The sequence below is a fragment of the Micrasema longulum genome, unplaced genomic scaffold, assembly GCF_059751315.1.
Source record: "Micrasema longulum isolate JH-2025_06_02 unplaced genomic scaffold, ASM5975131v1 h1tg000402l, whole genome shotgun sequence".
Classification (NCBI taxonomy): Eukaryota; Metazoa; Arthropoda; class Insecta; order Trichoptera; family Brachycentridae; genus Micrasema; species Micrasema longulum.
Genome location: NW_028277602.1, coordinates 95,900 through 116,347, shown reverse-complemented (window position 1 = coordinate 116,347; position 20,448 = coordinate 95,900).

The following is a 20,448-nucleotide window of genomic DNA, read 5'->3' as shown; positions in this document are numbered from 1 at the left end:
GAGATACATGAGAAAAAGAAATAGTAAATAAAGAAAAATATTAAGAAATTTTACATAAATTAATTTATAACCTTTTGAATACTTAACCTATATTTATATAATGACAGACAAAATATATCAACCTCACCATACTCGTTACCTAGCCGGTGTAGTCTAGGTATTGGTGAATTGTAATAATAATTGTGACTGCCAGGAGATTCAAAAAATAACGTTAGCTGCCGAGTATTTCGAAGAGGTACTTTCAAGCTGATAACACTAGTTAATTCCGGGACGTCCAATACGCCATTCGCTATTTTATATAAATTTAATAAGTCATTTATAATTCTTCTTTTACATAGAGTTGACATATTTAGTGTACATAATAAATTATCATAATCAATATTTTCGGCGGGTATATTAAGTTTGTAATTGATGAATCTAAGGAATTTACGTTGTACTCTTTCTAACTTTAAAATATGAACATTGTAATAAGGTGACCAAATTGTTGAATTGAATTCTAAATTACTTCTAACCAAGGCAGTAAATAGCACTTTGAGAGTAGTGATGGAATTAAAATCCTTTACAGTTCGCTGCAAATATCCAAGACATTTCATTGCCTTATTAGTGATGGTATCAATGTGAGGAATAAATGTCAATTTTTCGTCAAAAACTATCCCCAAATCCTTTATTTGTGTAACTCTTCCCAGATTGATATTATTAATGTTGTAATCGAATATTATGGGTTTTTTACTTCTTGTAAATGATATTACACAACACTTGTCGACATTTAAATAAAGTTCATTTTTCTGGCACCAGTTGTACAGCCTTACCAAATTAGACTGAAGAACTCCACAATCGGTATCAGAGGTAACAGTTTTTGAAATTTTAAGATCGTCGGCAAAGAGAAGAATGTCTACTTTCTCAAATATCGACACAATGTCATTAACAAACAAAGAAAACAGTACTGGTCCCAGGTGGGAGCCTTGGGGTACCCCACTAGATGCCTCAAACTGATACGAGTTATAACCGAATACTTTTACTAAGATTTTCCTTGATGACAGGTAGCTTTTAAACCATTCCAAGATATTACCAGTAATTCCCAATGAACTAAGTTTGTGTATTAAAATTGTATGAGAAACCTTGTCGAACGCTTTACTAAAGTCAGTATAAATTGTATCAGTCTGATGACGTCTCTCCATTGATGTGATCAACCGATTCTGATGCAACATAAGGTTTGTAAGAGTTGATCTACCAGTTATGAAACCATGTTGTAACGGAGTGATAACTTTACTAATTTCATTGGTGAACTTAGTTAGCAAAACAGATTCCAGTAACTTTGGAATGGCTGACTGAATACAAATGGGTCGGTAATTGGAGACGTCAGTTTTATCTCCTTTTTTATAAATGGGGGTTAAGTATGAGATCTTCCATTTCTTGGGAAAGTTTCCAGTTTTCAAGGACAAGTTAAAAATTTTTGTAAGTGGACCAGTTAAAGAGGGACAACATTGTATAAGAAGAAGTGTAGGGATATTGTCTGGCCCAGCGCTTTTTTTTGGATCTAAGGCACAAATCCCCTTTTTTACATCAGAATCAGTAAATACACAGTCGTTAAAATCAATTAAATCTGTATTATCAATACTGTGTAACCTAGAATTAGAAGTAGAACTATAAACACTGCTAAAGTAATCAGCAAATAAATTGGCAACTTCCTGTGGTGTGTCTGCCATTTTGCGTTTGTAATACACTGTGGACGGAATTCCAGATTCCCTACTGTTAAGAATCTTGGAAAATTTAAAAATATGTTGCGGCTTAGATGCAGCCTCGACTTCAAATTTACTTATACAGTCTTGATAACAGGTTTTAGAAAGCTGCTTAGACAAAATTCTCAATTTCGAAAATTCTTCATAATCTTTAATGTCTCGAGACCTTTTAAAATTACTATGAGCAATCTTTTTATGTAGTATAACTTCAATAAGTTTTTTACTAAACCATTTAGGAAAATGACTTGCTATGAATTTAGTTTTAGGCACAGATGACTCAATGGCAGTATCAAGGATATGATAAAATTGTGCAATTATATCGTCTACATTTAAATTTTGATTTAAAAAGTTCCAATCACTGCTAAGGATAAATGAGTTAATGGCAGGAAAATCTGCTTTAAAAAAATTTAATCTAACATCAGAGGTTTTGTACTTTGCTAAAATAAGGGTTCCAAAATTAATGCATAAAGGTGGATGGTATCTATCAATTGGTAAAATATTTTCATTTGCAAGTTGCACTGAAATGTTATCTGAATTAGAAAAAACAAGATCCAAGAGACGAGTAAGACAATTATAAACATAATTTGCTTGACGGAGATTTAAAAACATTGACATTTCAATTATCTCACTTGACCCATGGTCTATGCCATCACTAGATTTAGTGTTGATACCATCTGGATCCCACTGTATATTGGGTAAGTTGTAGTCACCCGTCAAAACTATAGTGGCCTCAGGATACCGCCTTCGTAGACATTCCACTTCCAAATAATGATCTTTGTAGGTTTGCGTATCAGACGAAGGGGGAATATACACACAGCCTATTATTATTTTTTCTCGTTTTGATGAAATCATTACAAAAATTTGTTCAAAATTTTGTTTTTTACATTTGAGCATTCGTGATGAGAACTTAGTCGATACTGCAATCAAAACTCCTCCTCCACGAGATCTGTTAGAAGCAAGTTTATCTCGATCAGTTCTATAAATCAGGTGGTTGCTAAAACCAAGTTCGGTATTGTCGATGTTGTTGTTCAACCATGTTTCTGTAAATGAGTAAATGTCGAAATCCGTAGTTGGTAATGCAGTTTTAAGTGTCTGTAGTTTTGTTCTCACCCCCCTTACATTTTGATAGTAGAGTTTGATGGATTGTCGTTTTTTGTAAACATCTTTACTATTTTAGGATTGTTATTTATGTATTTTATTGTGATATCAGTCTCGCCGCTTGCTTTCCTACCATCAAGTTCATTTCGAAGTTCGATAAGCTGTTTCCTTTGTAATGAAGACTGATCCTGGTACATGCGAATATTATTTTTTAAAAGGTGCTTCCTACTCAGTAGTAGTCGTGACCATTTGACCTCCAAAAATTCAACTTTAATTGCTCGAGGCCTCTCTCCAGTATTTCTTCCAAGTCGGTATATTTTTATTTCTTGACTTTGAACAGAGGAATCAAGCTCAGACAGTATTTTCTTGACAGCAGAATCATCTTCCTTAATAGCTGTGGCTCGGGTCGTAGATTGACTCTCAGGTAAGTTACATAAAACAATATTTTTCTCCCTGTAACTTCTATCTTGGACTTCGGATACTAGATCACAGATATTAAAGACGTCGATATTAGTTGAAGAGGAATACTTCTTAATCGTAGCAACCTCAGTCTCTAATGCGCTCATCTTTACTGCCATTTGTCCTATTGTGCACAAAATTTCGTTGGTTTTTGGGACTACTTTCCCGAGTTGTTCTTTTGTAAATTTATTATTAGGATCCATTAGCAGTGTAGTCAATGCATTTATAGCACGCTTAGCATATTCAACGAAAGATTGAGCTTCCATATTTACTTTTAGTTTTTTTTTTTTTTTTTTTTTTAATTGAAAAATGGCACTGCTGTGTTCGCCTGAGTTTGTAGCGGACTTAGCTAGCAAGTACCTACTCAATGCGGCGCTGTCAAATAGACCTCAGCCGGGACAATATGATTTATTCTAATGTAGGTAGACTCAACACAGATTTTTTTCGCATAAAATTTCAAATCCTTCGAGATTACAAGTAAACTAGTTGTAAAATATCTCACCAGGCAAAGATCGATTCCTTATAAATACGTATGTTTAAAAACAATCGTAAATATGCACCTTTAAGCTTTACTAACTGAATTTAAAGCGAGAGCAAAAATATTAGTACTTGCACTCTACACGGTTTACATTTAATTGATTTTTAAAAATTATAATTACATAGGTTTATAGTACATTGAATAATAAAAAAACAAAATAATAAGAAAAAACATCTCATATGGGTATGGCGTGTGCATGGGTATACTGATTAAATCAATTTAATGTGACAGCACGATTTTATAAACAAAAATTACACACACATACCTATACAAACATGCATACTTTGCACACACACATATCCACAAACAACATAAATATGTATATACACATACTTGCATACATATATAAATAAAATACACAATTTAAATATTTAAGCACAAAAAACCAAAAAGAAACATATTTTGCTAGCAATTAGCTAAAGTAATCAAGAACATCTTTTTCCGTGGCCTGTGACATCGTGTATTATAATATGCGAGATTAAAAAGAATTTACAATAACGATTAGTTTTGTTTGTTATTTTTTAAAATTTGTTTCTTTTTCCATAAATATATTTACATATAATTGTAATTACAAAAATACACTTAAAAAAACACATCTTTAAATTAAGCTATAACATAAATTGGACAAAACGCCCACAAAGACTTCAGCGTCTGAGCATGGGCCATTCATATGGGTTGACTGTAGATGTAAATAAATTATTTAGCGGTGAAATGAAGATAATTATAATCTAAATAAAACGTCATTCTTAAAATTTTGCGATGAATTAAATTAATGCTAACAGTTCGCTATATATCTTTGAATAAGGTAGCAATGAATTTTCATATTAAAATTATACCAGTTCGATAAATTGTTTTCATCCTAGACTAATTGCGTTGGCAAATCCAGGTTAAATTTTTTTAGCACAGTCTTTTAAGGGTTAAGTTATTTTTTGCACAGCGCTCGTGATGTGATTTTCACAAAAATGTGTTTTATGAATCAGCCTAAGTAATGATAATAAAAAAAGAATCTTGTATTACATTGTCGTGATTATTTTATATTAAAACAATTCTTACTTGTTAAAATAACTTGACGAAGAACAAAAGTCCCCGAGTTAGAACCATTGACCTATTAAAACACATAGACGCACAGTACAGAGTCAAATATTTTTTTCTTTTTGTATTTACTTAAAGACAGTTTTTTAGACATTATTTGAGATATAAGTCCTAACTTAAGTCGAGTTGGGGCGAGCAATTAGTTGACACAGACACATGAGTATATCATAAAAAATATTATACAGGATAAGAAACACAACGATAATAAAAATAACACACATATGACACATCAATATTATCATCATCATTCCCTTTCCGCACCTAATGGTGCATAGGGTACTGCATCGGTACACCAATTGCAGCATATCTTGTTCATTTTTGTAACATGAAGGTAAGGTGATGAAACATTCTAGTGTTAAAGCACCCTTTTAAATAAATATTTTATATTGACCATGTCGGGAATCGAAGCAGAGACCTCTTGTATGGCAGGCTAACGCGCTGACTATTACACCACGAGGCCGACATCAATATGGTAAACAGTAAACTCAAACATTCGGAAAATCATCAAAGAGTTTCTGAGGATAATCCAGTCCTTAATTTCTCTTTTTAAAATAGTGTTTGTTTTTGAGAGCTTAATACGCTTTTCCAAAATATTGAATACTCTCGGTATGATAAAGGAGAGGAGTCTCTGAGCAAACGTCGTATGGATTACGGATATGCCATAATTCGTGCTCTGGGAAAACCTCTTATAAACATTTTGCTTAGATCTCTCTTTATTGTTCGACCAGAAGAGTGTAAGTGCTTCTTTAAGGTACAGTTGTCTCATATCCAGCACCTAAAATATCCCAAGGAGTATCACAAAAACGTACTCATGGATGCAGTTTGCTCATTAATACCAGGGTTATTCAGAGAGATTGTATATATAATTGATTATTTTCCGAATGTTTGAGATTACAGTTTACCATATTAATGTGCCATTGTTGTGTTTCTGATCCTCTTCCTGATCCACTTGTGATGATGTGTTTGTGTCAACTAATTGCTCGTCCTAAATAAATAAAATATATAATCTGGTTTATATGAGAAAAAACACCCTGCCATTTTTTCAGTATTTGCATTCTCGTCGAATGCATTTCTGATAAACAATAAATAAAACATTTACTTACAATATTTGAGTTTGTCCAAATGTTCGTAGACAAAAGACTGGATTTCACCTCCTTAGGAGTCATTAAGATTAATAAATTACAACAGCGATGGAGAATACCTTAAATAAGGGAATATGGAATCACCTTCGCTAAAATCAACAAATGGAAGAATTGAAGAAATATGGATGTTCAAACATAGGCAAAATGGTTAATGTTACACAGTGAGTAAAGTGGTCACTTAAATCAGCCAATGACATGTCATAAACCCTGTAGATGCCTAGACTTCCATATTCCCTTATTTAAGGTATTCTCCATCCCTGTTGTAATTTGTTAAGACATTTACGCTCCTAACTTTTTTCTACTTTACGAATTAAAGACTTTAAATACTACAAACATGCCCAAACCAAAGCTAGTCCTTTCCCAAAAAGCAGCACGTAAATCGATTCAGTAGTTATTTTGTCTATCAAGGACACACATACGAATATTGCCTTTTATACATACGTATAGATAGATAATGCTTGTATTTAAATATGAATTATTTTTAACTTTGTTAATCACTTGTAAGTAAATACTTCATTCAATTCAATTCGATTCAATTAATTTATTTCAAATATAACATAAACATTACAAAAGTAGATTTAAAACGTACATATTATAAAAAAGAAAAAAAAATACACGAAAAAGACTCATGTCAAAGTAGTAGGAGAATCCTGCTCCGGCAAACTCCTTCGGATACATGGATTAGATTAATATCCAGAGCGATGTTGTTCAGCATAGCGGTAGCCCTTCTAACAGGCATAACTATAGGCAGGTTGGTCCTGAATATCGGAATATGAAACAACCTATTCTTTTTGTTTCGATTCTAATCGTCGATTTTGCTTCACACCTGGCTGGCGGACGAAGAACGATCAAATACATATTGGGAATCACTGAGCGTTTGGGCATCAGTAAAGTGTCATCATTTTTAAAGACTCAGGACTGTGTATTAATACGTCAACAGTTAGAATATAATATTATTTCAAATGTTTTCAAATTTAAAACAGTCAATTACGAATTAATTGATGCTTTGTGGGCCAAAATACCTAGGTTTTTAATTATTGACGATGAGTAGAAAAAAAACGTTTCGGAAAACTGTACTAATACTGTCTAATACCTACGTGATTTATCATCTTTCCTTGTTCATTCAAGAATAATTATTATCGATAGGCATTTGAATAATATTTGACACGTCTACTTGAACGCGCAGTTTCCGTTATTTTCCTCAGGAAGCAATGTTAGGTGTATGCACTTAGCGTGCAACGCATCACGCGTCAACTAATTTGCTTGCACTGTCCATTCTAGGGAATAATAATACATATTATATCTGTCTATTATACTGTTGGCCATATCCCATAGAGTACTCGTCCGATCAAGAAGAGGCGGATTATGTTATCAAGTGTATATTTCCACTTAATATGCTGTCACGCACCATACTTCTCCGGAGGAATTTAAATTTTCCATAACACCGAGTTGTCTTGTAACTGTATGGAACTTTTTAAATCTGGATGAAATTAATGCAGATTTAGTTATGGCTACGTGCTTACGTACGTTCATTTGTCTGATGATAGATAGACTAAATGTGGAAAATAAAATCATGAAGCCAAAATACATATGAACTCGAATATGATGGATATTTTATGTTCTCTTGGAGAACGTTTTAATATAAAGCATTACATGTTTATTTTATTATATACGGCTTAAGCCAATTATAACAGTAACTTTTTATTATAATAATTATTAATAAAACACATAAATTAAAAAGTACATATTATACTCCCAGGAGTTATTAAAAAAACGTATTTGGGACCGTACATAAAAACAAAACATTTTTGTGACAATACATAATATCATAAATAGCCAATACATCCGAAATAGTAAGGAAACATTATTTATTTGTTTATTTATATATCAACGGTTCAAGGAACTTTTTGCAGTAAAAAAATTTACAGAAATAATCACAGCAGTGAACAATTCATTATGTTATATATAATATTTAAAAAAAACTATTTAATTCAACTAAATAATTAAATCTAAGCATTTTAAATAATTTTTTTTAGAAACTGCAAAAAAGTAAAAAAGAAACATACAAATCTAAGATGACAAATAAAAGATAACAATTGAAGTGAGAAAACCTTATGTTCTAAATATAAATATAACAAAAAATTGAGAATAATTTAACATAAACATAAAGTGACTAGTATTCAGCTAGGTAATAATAAAAATGAAAAATAATGCTACCATACGATTTTATAAATAATACGTTTTTTGGATCAATTTAAAAAAAAGCTTAAATAATCTCTAAGAAACCTAAAACTAAGTACTTTACACCATATACTTATGTATGAATTACATTAATAACTATCACTATCAAAAATATTTAAGCAATATTTTTTAATTGCGACATTTATGAATGTTCTATTTAAATTTTGGCGTTTTAGCTCATCGGGCAGTTTATTGAATTCGGAATGGGCAAAGTTTTCTAAAGACCTTCTGTCGAACTTTGTTGAGCGAAACTTAGATACATGAGAATTTCTTGAGTAACGCCTATTGTAATTGTGAATATCATGACAAAATGTGTGTTTCAAATTTGTGTGAGCCGAAAAGTTTATGATATTCAAAATAGTATTGGTTATGTCACGCAGTGGTATCACCTTGAAAAGAAGTATTTTTGTCTGTCGGTAGATATCCTTGACATGGGAATCCTATTTCAGTCCAAAAATGTTTCTCAGAGCTCCGTTCTGAAGAACTTGTATTTCCGGGATTTGATTTTTGCTGGCAAAAGCCCATATACATGAACCCCATACTTGAAGAAACATAAATATAAGAAAATTAAGAAATACAAGTAAAAATAAATAAAATTTAGCAAAGACAAACAAGGGCAATAAATAATGATATCCAATATATTTGTATTTTGCTTTCAAATAATTATGAATTAAAATAAAGATATTTTTTTTTCTAACCCTAGATTTTCTGATTGTGTTTCGGCTCCTGTATTCTGTATGGTAGTACTGCTAAAAACGTCTTTTATTGTGTATTTTGCTGTTATATTTTGATATTTAAAACGGGATTCTATTATTTTAAAAAATAATTAAATAAATTAAATTGGAAGACTAGTAAAATGCATCATATTGAATTAAGGTTTTATTATTTTTAGTTATTGTTAATTGTAGAAAAATGTAAATCAATTATTTTTTTAGTAAGCGTTTTCTTAAACAGCTAAATACAGATAATAATACAAAATACTGTATTCAGGTAACATTTCCAAGGTTGGCACAAGTCTTTTGGTATTTTTAGAGCCCTTTAGAGTAAATGAATTAAAACCGTAATTATTATTTAAGTTAATTTTATTTTCGTAGAAATACATCGCAGTCATAATGACATGGTTCATATTTTTGATTAATATAGTTAAACCGACAGTGTAAAGCTTAAAACAAACTCTTGAAAGGGATAAATCATTGAGTGCATCTTAACATTGACTATTTTTGACTTATTTTTTTAATAAAATTTTATTTTCTCCAAACCACATTTTATTTTGTGACATTTTATTCTGCTAAGACCATGAATTAGATTAAAAATAAGCTTGAAAATTAAAAATATTTTCAAAAAGTCCTTGAGTAATTGGTAGAAACAAAAAGTGTACCATCAATCTCTCGAAACATGATATGAAAAATACATAAATGAAGTCATTTTGCCAAAATGGCTACACCTTCTTTTAAAAATATTAGTAACAATTTGAAAGCTAAAAAAAGTTTTTAATTAAAATTGGTGAAATCAGCAGACAGTTGAAGTTCAAATAAACATTTGTCAAAATAATCTTCCCCATAAATCAAAATATTCATCTCCATAACCAAAGATATTCCGAAGAGTTTTGTTCAAGTGCCGTTCGCTCGACTACAATTTTGTACCGTGGTGTATAATTTAGAGTGTTTCCAGAGTGAAATATTGTTCTTTGGGTGGCTAAGTCCAAGACATGGACTATTCACGATTAGACTCGGTCGTAATGTATGCAAATGTAATAGAGATGTAAACGCATGTGGCGATCGGGGGCGCTACTCAAAGCCGTTGGAATACAGAAATAATATCAAATAACAGTGTTTTGTTAACCTTTACGGTGCGACTCATCGTTCAAAAGACGTTTATGAGGGAAACAAAAGGTACCTACAATATCTTTGCAAAACTTAAACGAATTACAAATCACATTTTATTTCTTTATTTAAATAATACTCAGTTATTCTGTAATATCTGCCTATCTACTCAGTCATAACTAAACGCTGATTCCGGTTCTTTCATTTGTACCTTATAAAAACTAAAAACACTGAACCTCCGAGTTTTGAGAGGTAGTACCTGCATTGTTTTTACATTGTACTTCTTCTTTTTGCGTCATGTCAAATTTCCTCGACGTCGACTATCACCTGAGAGTATGTGTCTCTGTCCTGGGCAGCTTGCCCACCACATACCGCACACCGCATCTGAGGACATAAGTCTCCGTAGCGGTGCCCACATATACGGAAAATTTGCTCGTTGTCAAACGAGAAAAGCTGCTCGAAGGAGCTCTCTGAAATCTGGTAGCCTTAGCATCTTTGTGCTGAAAGAAAGTAAACCAGAAGTACATATTATGTACTTCATTGAATTGAGAAGAGAGTGAAGTGAATTTTTCACTGACTGGGATTAAATTGATTGGACATGATCAATTCGCCGAAATTATTACAAAACTTCTTAAAAGCCTTGAAATTATTTTTCAAAACTTCTTGAAAACCACCAGATCTGTATATCTGACAGGACCTATAACAGGGCCACGGATAGTAGCGAGAAGCTCCATGGTCCTCGGCAGCTCTAAACAGCTTGATTGTTCCTAGTCCAGTCTCAGTCGAATCCTAGTCCAGTCTCGGTATGTTCCGGCGCAGGAGATCTGCCTTCTGCCTACACCTCGTCGACGGTTTGCTTAGCCCTTTTTAATAAAGTGCTGTAGTTAATACATCTCTATACACACATACCCTAGGTAGGAACTTTTCGGACTTTGATATTTGTCAGCTATTGTCTATCTACTTTTGTTTTTTGGGGCACTTTGTTGAGTTTATGTTATTTTTTAGTTTTTGGCAATAAACGCAGTATTAGGACAGTGAAACTGAACTAAAGTGCTTAAGAACAATGTTAGTTATACTGTGGTTATATTTTATAACGTGCATATATGGAGAATAATTATTTTAATAAAACAGGAAATTCAAAAAGTAAAAGAGAATTGAAAAAAGGAGATAAAGATATGGAATAGATGAGAATTAAACATAGCTTAAGTCGAAGAGAGGGAAATGTTTATTATTGAATGGTATTTAGTGATAGCTCAAAGGAAGACATTTTTTTATCGAACTAAAGAAGTCAAGATAGTGGTTTGTGTTGATACGTCTGAGCAATCTTGGCACGGGGGCGAGAGAGTAAAAAGCAAAATTATTCCTATGGTTTCCTCTTCGAAAAAGTTGGTTTTGTTGTTTCCGAATATTTTTTTATTATAACTTAGTTAGCTCTTCGCATAAAAATGGTTAGTATTCAAATCATCAAATTTCACATACGCTACTGTTACCAGTGGTATAATCTTCATCGGCTATTGTAATTAAATTAATTGAATGGGTCTTACTACACTAGGACAGAGATCCAAACTACGGCTCGCATTCAAAGACCGGTCCGCGACTTGACAATACTTTTTAAATAAAAAGATACTTAATATAATACAGTTTGTGTGTGAAACAGAACCAGAATCCTGGACGAGTGCTTTCGATTCGATGGCCACTTTGAAGTAAAAATTCTGAATTAGGAAATCAGGTGGAGATTAGTTAGTCTACCTGGTAATGCAGTGAGTGGTTGAAGCGTACGCATACCATGCTTGAGGTTATGGGTTCTATTCCTGGGAAGGTCGATATGAAATATTGATTTGAAAAGTTGTTTTATATTATAATATTTCATGTTCCTAGACCGGAACCTGAAGCGAAAGGATGACAACCTTTATGTGTACCAATTCAGTGCCTTATGCAGCATCTGGTGTGGACAGGCTTATAATAATGCCTAAGTGGCCTTTCTACCCGCCTTAGTTTTGATCAGCATATTTATGTACGATGCAAATATTTCTGGGTTCGTTTTCCGGCAAGTTCGATACAAACGGGTGTATATCGCAATGGATTTTAATATCGGAAAAATGATAAAGATACGTTACGATTAGTGAACCAATGCAGTGTCCTATGCACCATTAGGTGTGGAAAAGGAATGATGATGAATTATTAAAGATAAGCAAAAATACCTAACGCACTCACTGCGTCATCAATAAACAAACATATACGAGTACAAACACATTTATATACGCATATACAAATATACTTATAAACAATGGGAGGTTATCAGACTAACGCTTCAAGTGTCAGTCCATAGACCGTAAAATATTGCAGTGTAGAAACATCTATTGAACCTTTAAAACTCGAATTCTTTATAGTAAAAAAAAACAGGTTATTTTACAGCTTTCCGCGAAAAATGCTTATAGTAAAATGAAAAAATTGTAGCAATACGACGTGCGACATTTGTTTCACATTCTGTTACAATGCCTCAAACTATTCTCAATTGTTAAAAACACATGAAATTTGTTTGATCAATCGTTTTGATTATTTTATCAGACCGCAAAAAACGAACTAAATAGAACATGTAAATATTTTTTTCGTGTTTTAAAATATATTTAATATACGCGTCACAGTTAGTTCCACAGCGAGTGAATCTCAGACGAACTTTCAAGCAACCAACATCACCATGAAATCATCTGTTTTTAAGAAAATGTATTTTGATTGCATCGAATGATGTGCATCTGTGGTGTAACATTGATTAAAAATTGAGAATTGTGAAATGATGCTGTAATGAATATTTTACATCTCCATGCATGAACCTCAAGCATGGTAGGCCAACGTGCAAACCATTACAATACAAGGCACGCTTATCTTCACTCGATTTTTACATGAGAGTAGCCATCGAGTTGCAAACACTCGTCCAGGGTAAATAGATTATGACTTTTTGTATCTTATTAGACTTTTTGAAGTAGTTGATGTGGCCCTGAGGCCATTGAATTAGACGACCCCTGCATTAAAACCAAGTGCCATCAGTATGAAGTTATCAACAAATCGCGGGACCGGTCCACTTCCGGTGCGCCTTATTATTATTATTATTATTGTTTTGATTGCGCGGGAGATTCTTCCGAATTTGAATTGTATTATTGTTCCATGATTCCAGTTCTACGTGCTATAGATAGTAATTAAATGCGTAATTGCGCTATTAAACGCGATAAGAAGGAATGGAAGATAGTACATTAATTATTGTTCACGTCGTGGTTAAGTGGTTAGCGCGATTAAATGTCTTGGACTCGACACCTAGCAAGATCAACACGAAACTTTATTTTTTTTATTTAGAAAACATACATAATAATTTCATAGTTTTAGAGTATACAAATTAAGACTTAATTCTAATGTACCAGTGAAGTTTCCATATTATATTGCTAAGCTAAGGTTTATCAATTGACTATTTGATTTTTTTTAAGTACAAGAATAATATTATACCGGAAAAAAAACATAACTGAAAATCATTTAAAGATTAAATTAAAATTGAAAACATAAAATTAAAAATATGCTTTATGTAATTGCATATTTTTTATTTATTAAAGTAACCCAAAAGAAACGCATAAAATAGGATTTACATAAATGAAAGTAAATAAGAAATGAAAAAAACATTTTTAAAGTAATAAAAATAAGGAATTTGAATAAATAAGAATAAAAAAATGTACAAATGCAGAAAATATTTTCAAAAAGGAAAAAAAAGAAAAATATATACACCTATACATTTTCTAGGAATTCAGCGAAAAAACAGATTAGAACCAATAAGAAAATAAATTAGATGGCGATAAATTAATGTTAATAAAGCAATATAAAAAAATAACAAATTACAGTTTTAAAAACAATATTTTTGAGCAATTCTAAAAGTTATTAAAACTAGTTAAAAAATCCAAACGCACTCAAAGTTTAATGAAAAAAAAAGGTATCAAGAGAATATCTTAAACTTAAGGCAGTTAAAAAACAATATTTATTTTATCGTCATCATCATTCCCATTTCCGCACCCAGTGATGCAAAGGGCACTGCGCTTAAAAAACAAATGCAGCGTATTTCGATCAACTGTTATATGAATGTACGACATTCAGTCCTACGCTTAAGGTACCAGTCCAGGAACCATCAAATATTGCAGTTAAAACAACATTTAAAATCAATATTTCACTTCAAGCCTGCCAGGAATCAAATCCGAAACCCCAAAAATGGTAGGCGAAGACGCCAAGCACTACAATAAAGGTGGACTTAGATAAGTGTAGATACACGCGATTTTTTTTTGTAATTTTTACCGCACGACTCCTGATCAGGACTTTTGTTATATTTCATGCACAAAAATGTGTTCTTCATCCGCATGTCCGCCCGGACACAGAGAAAATCAAAATATATATAAAATGTATATTGAATATCCTAATTTTACCGTGTCTTGTGTAAGAGTACTTCTGCACTAGTTTAAAATCGTCCTGCGTTCTGAACTGTAAATAAAAAATGACAAATTTTCATTGTTTGTCATAAATAAATATCTCAACAAACTTCACGTAATATAACGCTCTCTGCTTGCTATCTGACATCTAGGCACTGTATTTTCTTTCGCATGAGCAGTAATTAGTTAATAATGTGTGACCACTTTGCTATCTGGTTAGCTTCCCATAAAAATTACTGCAACAGTAGCATAAATAAGATAATCAATACTTTTAATCTACTAACTGAAATCAAAGGGGTACGAAGTGGCGTCACAAAATCTGATTCGCACGTAAATCTGCACTTAAGTTCCCAGTTTCATTTACAGTGGCTGTTCGTAATTTATTCTTCATTTTTAGAAATGAAAATAGTCGAATGAATTTACTAATCGATTGATTATTAATTGAATGAATAAAATAATCGATTGAATATATTTCCATTTCAATTTATTTATTTTATAAACGTTTATGTACATTACAAAATATTTCCATGCATACATAAAACGAAAATTTTAATTTTAATTTTTTATTAATAACAAATAAAAATACAATATTACAACTAAATACAATTTTTTACACTAATCAAATACATATATTTACATTAACGTTTCACATTACGTTAAAGAAATAAACAATTCTTGTGTACATAATAGGGAGTGACGTCTTAAAATAGATTATTTTATTTTTATCAATAATATTTTTAGAATAACATAAATAAATTACAAAAAAGATATACACGATGTTTTCAATCAGTGCTACATAAAGAAGAATTAAAGATGTAATTTTTCAGTTCTTTCTTAAATATACTGTATTCCTGACTGTTCTTTTTATTATCTTTGTTTATTTTACTAAAGAAAAATATTCCTCTGTAAGTATAATTATGTTGTTAATATTATTATTAATACTAAAATTTAAATATACAAAAATGGTAAAATAAAAATACCCAGCAATTATAGGGAAAGGATGCTATCCTCTCTGAACTTTTTTTCACTAATATGAAAGATGTCAATATCCGAAGAGATACAGTTGAGTAAAGTCATTGCTCTTCCTACTGGCATTACCATCGGCAGGTTGGTTCTGCAAGCAGGGAGATAAAACAGCTTAACCTGTCTATGTCTAAGGTAGCCATTAAGAACATAAAGAAAAATACTCTTCGTTACACCTATGTTGATCGTAATACCACGGATCAATCGGAAAAAATACATAAGCGAGTATGCATTTCTTCTTTTCTCCAAACTATTGTTGCCAAGCATTCCCAGTATGAAGTCAGACGGGTACAACCACGGATAATATCCGCACTCCCTTAAGTAAAGATCATTCATTTCCGGTATTTCAAATATAATTGCGATAGATATTTCGGTTATTAAGGCCTATGATCACTTAAAACCACAGAAGGGGTGCCTTTAGTGGTTTGGCTACGGAATTTGCGTAAAAATTAGTTAGTAATCGAATGCTTTCAATTATTTTCATTCGAATGAATCATGAAATATTTATTTTATTTCTCAAAGGCGCCAGTCAACACATTCGGGATTTGTCGTCGACACGTGAAGATTTGAAAATGTCTAGCGTATCTGGTGGTTGCGTTTCGGCGACAACGAAGGTTTTGTTTAAATAATAAATAATGTATTTGGCTGATTTATGTAGCACCATTTTTGTAAAAAATCGACCACAAGGACGCTTTACGTAAACTTACATTCTAACTTAGCTAAGTGACATATTACATTTTCTGATTTACAATTGAGGGTATGATAAACAAAAAGTAATATTTTAGTTGGGATCTGAACTAAGTGGGACTGTCGATGATTCGTAAGTTTGAAGGCAATTGGTTCCAAGCAGAAGGGCCGGCAACGGCAAAAGTACGATCTCTGAATCTAGTGTTTGAGGAGCGCCGGATTTCGACAATTTTACTTCTGCCGGAATCAAATTAACGTAGTTATGCAGAAAGCAGCCAGTCCACAATTTTGAAAAAATTAGATACTGATGTTATCGGGTGCAGGATGGTAAATTCTATGTTCTGCTTAAAACAGCCAGACCGCTTTTGTACATAAATCTGTATTAATCACCTTCTGAAAATAGTGTCGATCACAAAAAAAGCATTTCTCAATTTTCAGAAAACACCCACATCTCCAGAAAAGTCTTATGGTTTTTTAAAAACCATTAAAACTGGTCAAATACATAATTAGATTCTTGTTTGTCATATAAAAAAAACTACTGTATTCATTGTTTATCATTTATTAAAGTCAAAAACATTTTAACTGTTGTTTTGATTTGATAATTCTCTTATTTCACAAAAGTGCTATTATCTCAGCTTCATTTTTATATAACTGTCTGCTTTCTGTATAACTACGTTCAAATTCTGATTTTAGAGTAGATTTTCTTTGACATTCGTTTTCCCTAAAACAAAAGGCCGTTACGTATCTTGGAGCCATCTCTCTCTTTAGTCTTTGCTCTCATGACTGAGGATGATGGCTACACTCAATAACTTTTTTTATGATCAGCTTTCAAATAGTCATGTTCTGGGCAAAGGGAAGAGCACCAATCACTGAAGACCCCAGAGAAAATTTTATCAAGTTGCTTTTTGAAGACCTTTTGATTTTTTCCCCAATTCACTATCACATCAAGCTTATATAAGCTGTCTGGTTTTCTCCAGGCGATGTGTTCAAAATATTTTAGGATTTGCCTGTAACATAAATATAGTTGACAGTCGATCCCTAATCTAAAGCTCATGATATCTAGTGTTTTCATATGCTCAACTCATTTGTTCATTACAGTTGCTCCATGTTTAACACCCATTGATTACACTTTTTTTAATGTTCACAGTTTTTATTAGCTAAATGTCAAATGCTGGCAAAGGTACCTATTCTTCTCAACGAATGCGAATCGTAGCACCTCACTAAGCAAATAACCCTTACAAAGCGGAATTAGCAGACTATGGACACTTGCAGGATTAAATCTCAGACCCACGTATACTAACCAAACAAGGTACTAAGCGTGGCGAAACGGAAACGCAAACCTGACATAACACAGCTAACGAGATTTATCGTAAATATCAAAATCAATTTGCGTTCGTTTAACACGGTTGGATTTCACCCAGTATTGTCTTCATCTCCATTTTATTATTATAGTAGTAAATCTGTCATCCCAGTGGTGTAATGGTCACGTTTGTCTACCATACAAAATGTCTCGAGTTCGATTTCCGACATGGTTGACAGGAAATATTTATTTAAAAGGGTGTTTCCATACTACAATATTTCATAGTCCCTGGACTGGCATCAGAAGCGTTAGACTGATTGTCTAGTCTTCATGAACCTAAAAAATGATTGAAATACGCTGCGATTGGTGGAACAATGCAAACTTATGCACCATTAGATGCGGAAAGGTTTTGCAGAAAGTTCCAATTTAATATAATAATTCTTCACACAAAAATAGTTAACTACAAAATTATTGAGAAAATGGAGAAATTGGAGAAAATTAGCCTCAGAAGAATACTGTATGCCGTGATTTGATTTCGTAAATAATGTTGAATTAAGACAGCGGATGCAGAAACCTCCGGTGATAACCGTCATCAAACGGAGGCGATAAGGCTGGCCGGGCCATATACTACGGATGCCTCCCCAGACCCTTATCACGCTCGCCTACTTAACAAAGCATCAGGTTCTCGCAATCCTGGACGTCCACGGCTGACAGTTTGTTGGCAGTTCACCTGAACTACGAAACGCTGAGCTAAATGTATGGAAAAAAGAAGCCCCTAAACAAAACCTTTTAATTTTGATTTATTAGATATTTCCCTATTTAACTTTTGTACAGTAAATATACATGTATGGACGTTGTCAGGCAACGCAGGATGGCTTTCGTCAAGGTTTGACTAAGTATTTCTCAGTCACTCGTAAGTGGACAGTTGAGGCTTGTATTTTTTAAATATATGAAACGGTTTATAAAAATACGTCTCTGATATTATAAATTACGATTTTTAATAACTGACAAGCATTTTCTGTTGTTTCCACGAGTCTCCGCTGGCGTTTTCTAGACTTCCGAGTAGAGACTATGTGCAGTAACATGCAAATCAATTTTTCAGTGCAGTCTGTCAGCGATGCATATCAGAGCATTATTAAAATGTGCGAGCCAATAGATAATAATTATGCATGTGTAATGTGTGTACAAATAATAATATACGCCATTGTCATGCAGATTTTTCCATGTTGTTGCTAATTTTATGGTAGCAGGTCGAAACCCTTCAACGGGATTTTTAATTGTTTATGATAGTATCCGTTTATAGGAAATAAAAAAATCAGTAAGCATAATTGATATTTAATAATACCAATTGAACAATATTTTGTAAAGCGTTGTGTGAAAAAAGTGACGAAAGGTCCTGGAAAAGTATGAGAGAAGCAAAGGTCTTTACCGCCATACATTCTAAAAATGAAAATATCAAAAATTGAAACAATACTGGGGGGACTTTGTGGTGGAATGATCCAATTAATAAATTATTATGAAAATAAAACTTTGTTATTAGTGTTACACAATTTCATTATTTTACAAAAACACAACTATAGTTTCGGGAGAGCACTCTTCTCATCGACGGGTGATATAAAACTAATATAGTAAACACAGAATATTGTTCACAATGTCATAAAATTTAAACAAAAAATAAACAAAATAATCAGTGAAACTTAGAGCGGGAGGGTTTTTTCCCCTTATCTAAGGTGTTAGCATATGAATTTATTTATTTATTTGATACTTTATATACATATACAATAAATATACATATAACGGCGGGCATATTGCCTTAAGGCAATTTTTTCCTACCTACCCAAACCGTTCAGTTTGAGAAAATTATAAATACATGGACATATTGAATCTTACAATTTTATACAAAAATTAAAAGCAAAGATTAACAAAAATAAATATATATATATATAAAAAAAATAACACTATACTATAAAGAGAGGAGAGGAGATGGGAAGGAAAGAAGAAGGATAAAGGAACAATTCAAATATTTAGATTGTGACATTTCAATCTTGACTTAAATATAAATAAAGAAGGGGCGTCTCTAACATTAGTAGGTAGATTATTCCACAATCGAGCGGCTACTACTGTGAAAGAGGAGGCAAAAAAATTAGAGCGATGACAGGGTATTAAAAGGGTTCTCTCGTTATTGAACGAAGAGATAGTCCGTGTTGTGAAAGAGGTTGGATGAGCTCTCTCAGATAAACAGGGGAAGTGGGATTATTTAAAATATTGTGAAGAAGTGATAGAATGTGAATGTTTCTTCTATGCCTGATACTGAGCCAGTGTAGTTGCGTGCGATACTCGGTTATGTGGTCAAATTTGCGAAGATTAAAGATATAACAAATACAAATATTCTGCAATCACTCTAACTTATCAAGCAATTCAGAGTTAGCATCTGAATAACATACATCCGCGTAGTCAATGAGTGGAAGAAGTAAGCTCTGGACTAATGTTTGCCTAACATCAATTGGCAAGAAATTCTGTAATCTTTTAAGTGAGTGCAAACTGCTTTAAAGTTTACGACTAACTTCGTTAACTTGATCGTGCCACTCTTAATGCTTATGAGTGATAATACCTAAGTTTTTGACTGAAGTCATGAATGGAATTTCTGTACCATCTATTTTGAAAAGAGGAAGTGTGGAAAAATTCACTTTTGAATACATTTGTTTACTACCAACAAGTATAATTTGGATTTTTGTTGGATTTATGAGAAGTCCATGTTTTTTTGTCCATTAAGAGATATGGTCGAGTGCAAATGACATTACTCTATGTGTTTCAACAATGTCTTATTTATTTATTTAACTTTTTGTACA